We start from the raw sequence: 3833 nt of genomic DNA on the forward strand, positions 1-3833 counted from the left end.
GATTCGTATGCTTCGGGTGCTTCTGTTCCAGCTTCCTTACCCTAGGAATTGAATTTTACCTATTCTCTCTTGTTTAATGAAATTCCTGTTTTAGAGAGAGTGGGAAAGTCAGAAAAGCTGGTGTCTTCCGCCCGAAGAATAGAGAGAAAATCCTTTTTCTTTTCCTTACTCATACGATTTTTCATACCTGTCTCGAATTTCCTATTTCCCCTAAAGAGAGGCATCCAATTTAGAAAAATGTTTGTATATCATATAGCGCCAGTCAACATGAATTTCCCTTATAGCGACATGTCAAAAATGGAAATCTTTGATCTCGCCATGGCCCACTACTTTTGGGTTGGGCATCTTTCAGGGGTCGTTCCTTAAGTTAAGGGAAATCGAGTTTAGGCCAGAGATTTTCTCAATGATGTCAGTTTCGCGCATAGGTGGGAAAAGCCCTATTCTGACTGACCGGACCAATGCATGGATCTTATGCTCTGATCATGCCACGAACTAATCTACTCCGAATAATTGACCTAAGCTGCTCTTTCTTCCTGCCAAACCACTCCGGGGACTAGACCTTGGGTTGTGGGCTAGGCTGAAGACGGAGTAGCATCAGTCAACTTCCTTTCTTTTACCATTTTTAAAAAGTATGCCGCACCATGAGCATCTACGCTGCCTGAAAGAAGGAAAGATCCTAGCCCACATCTCTTTATCCAGAACGGTGTCACTAACGGGCCTGTTTAACTCATTCATCACGGTTGACGGGGAAATCCTTCATAGGAGAGTGTGCTACTCCTTACTAAGCCTTTTTGGAGTGAACTGTAGTGGGTTGCAAATTTTCTCGCTTCGTGTGATTTGAATCAAACCTTTCCAGGATGCTCGCTTCCAAGCATTTAGTGTGAGTGCCATCTTTTATTACCTGACTACTTTCTATGACCTATAACGAAAAAGAAGCATATGGAAAGGGCCCCTTAGGACTACTACGGACACCATTTATCACTGGTTCCATATCGGCTTTCATCACAATGAAGAATCTGGCTTATCCTATTCTCTTTATCCTAACTGTATGTAAATCAATAATCATCACATTATGGTTACACCACACCATTCGAAAGACGAACCTTATCCTAAGCAGGGCAAGGAAGGTCTCTAATCGACAACAAAGAGATATGCCAATTAGCTAACACTTACTATAAACCTCTTTTCGTTAAATCATATAGTAAAACAGAACTCTTATCTTAGTTACTATTCTCCAATCTCTTTAGGGAGTGAATGACTCATGGGTATGGCGGAAGAAGAATAAGTAATAAATACGACTAGACTTTTAGCTTGAAGGTGGGCAATTGCCTGTTTAAATGAAAGGAAGAGATGAGCGTGATAGGGCCGGGCTTCTCTCTTTAAGGCTAAGGGTAAGACCTTGGTCAATCAGTTCCTAAGGATATGCCTCTGGAATTGCAATTAGATGGTTCCTGCTTTCAGTAGACAGGGAATTGGATGAAGTAGACATGGGATTGGACAGCGGCAAAGATAGGCCTGATCCAGGAATGGTGATGTCTCGTCCTGACATGGCTTACCCTCCCTAAACCTACTTTAATGGAACATGCCTAGGGCAGAGAAAGGTAAGTTTATCTAGCCCGATAGGCAAAGTTTTTAAGAGAGGGCACTTCGTGGCTTAAACGGCTCTATTTTCACCGTTAGAGAAGAAAGAAAATACATGCATATAGGCAAACCCCACGAACAACTAAACCATCCGGTTCGGGAGCTCCAAGGAGGAAGAAAAGAAATAGGATTCGGATGAAGAATAAGAAAGAGAGCACGATGCCGAGGCTGAAGTAGAAACCAAAGTCGAAGTTCAAGCTAAAGCAGGTGCCTAAGATTAATTTAAGTCGATACCAAAGCCGGTCTTTAGGTCTTAAATAGGAAAAGACCAAGTGAAAGAAGCTCCCCGAAGAGCTGAAAATAGAGGGCAAGCCACTGTCGATGAACTAGTAGAAGTGAACCTGAGTATAGATCAAGAATCCAGGCTAACTTACTCCTCACCGTCACCTCCTTGTGAAGCGTGCGTCATCTCTTGTCTGAATTGAAGGCATCTCAATTACTACCTAAGGCCTCTCCGACCTTGGTTTAGTCTGATTTCACCCGAACTGCTAATGTAGGGTTTTTGGGGGCACCGGCACACTATTCGTCTGAATAAGTTCTCTTTCGTCTTCTGATAGTTCTGACCTGCAAAGTGAGCTCCGAAAACTCCTATGACCACGCTCAAAATGAAAAAACTAGTCTTAGCACCCGCACAGTAGAGGGGAAGAAGCAGGACATTCTTCGGAAGATAGTTTCAGCATGAAGCTTGCTTGGCATGAACTACGGTTGAAATAGGAGATTCTAATACGAAAACAAAGGTAGAAAGCGAACCAGGAAACGCGAAACTGCGTGAGTGAGCTTAACTCGGGCAAGAAGGAAAGAAAGGCACCTTCGGGCACACAACCGCTGAAGTGAAGGTTTCAAGTCTCCAAACCGGCCAGGAGAGAATAGATGCGCGAAGCAGCCGGTTTGCATTTTAGATCTGGGAATCAACGAGTGAAGAAGCCAGTTGTTCTGAGCGATCCTGAAACAGGGAAGAAAGAGCTCGGTATAGAGTTGGGTGAAGTGAACTTTCAGCATTTCGAAAAGGGAGATCTTCTATAGGGGAAAAGGCTTGCAAAGAATCTCCTGATTCGACGTCTTGTAGAAGGGTGCCACGGCTTTTTGGCGCTTCAGAAGATTCTTCCCTGAAGTCTGACCCATGCAAGCAAGTCAGTAAATTCAGTAGCAATCTGCTTTCAAGCGGCTTTCCTCACAGCACGGGTTTGTTGGAAAAAGAGATTCTTATTCCCTAGTCGCCCAAGTGTGGGTCACTTATATCTTCTATTCAAGCAAGATATAGATCTTTCCTAGTGAAGAAAGAAGAACCTCGGGAATGATTCATCTAGAAAACTTCGGTAAGTAAGCTCTTTCATTCCATGCTGTCTGCCGGTCACTGAGCTTGCGAGAAAGAAACAACTCTTTCTCTAAAGTAAAGCAAATAACGCTCTCGAGAGAAAGCAGCAAGACGCTGACTGGCTCACGATCTCAGCAATCTGAACCTGTGAATACAGATCTCCTTACGTTAGATAATGCTCTTATCAATGTGAGCGAAGATGACGGGGATACGGCAAAGAAATCGTGGGGCAGTGCCCAAACTCTTCGAGGAGAGATTTTCTTCCTTCCTAACATATTCCCACAAGATAGTTAAAGCCAGCTGAGTCATCCCTGACGTTCACCTTCCGCCGTAGAGGAAGATTTCTATTCATAGAAAGAGTTGCACTAGCGGTAGGCACCTTTGGTTTTGGCATAGCTCTCTTCTGATGAGGGCGAGGGGAGGGAATTTATATAAATATAAAGAAAGAGAATGGAAAGTCTGAGGCTGTTCTCAATGAGCTTCAAAGAGAGTCTGCTCACTAGGATGCGAAAACCACTGCTCGGTCTATGGCTATGTCGGATTTCGATGCCCACCTTGCAGGAATGAAATCCTTTGACAAGAGCTTCCGAGAATATGAATGATTTGGCAGCTTTCCCAGTAAAGACATGCTTCCGGTCGTCCTCCTTCACCGCTATGATCCCTTTCTTCCAGCCTTCTCTAAGTCTAAGGATTCGGCTTGCTTCCGTGATTGGTTATTGGCTGGACATTGAATGGCATTGACCGGCTCTTGTCAATAGCAATAGGTTGTTTGGCAGCAAGCGACGAAAGATATGGCTTCTGGTTGTTGTGTCCGAGAATATTAATAGTTTCCGCGAATGTAAGTTGTTTGACAGCTTTACGCGAATCCACACTAGCT

This window comes from Populus euphratica, unplaced genomic scaffold (genome assembly GCF_000495115.2).
Source record: "Populus euphratica unplaced genomic scaffold, PopEup_1.0 scaffold1236.1, whole genome shotgun sequence".
NCBI lineage: Eukaryota > Viridiplantae > Streptophyta > Magnoliopsida > Malpighiales > Salicaceae > Populus > Populus euphratica.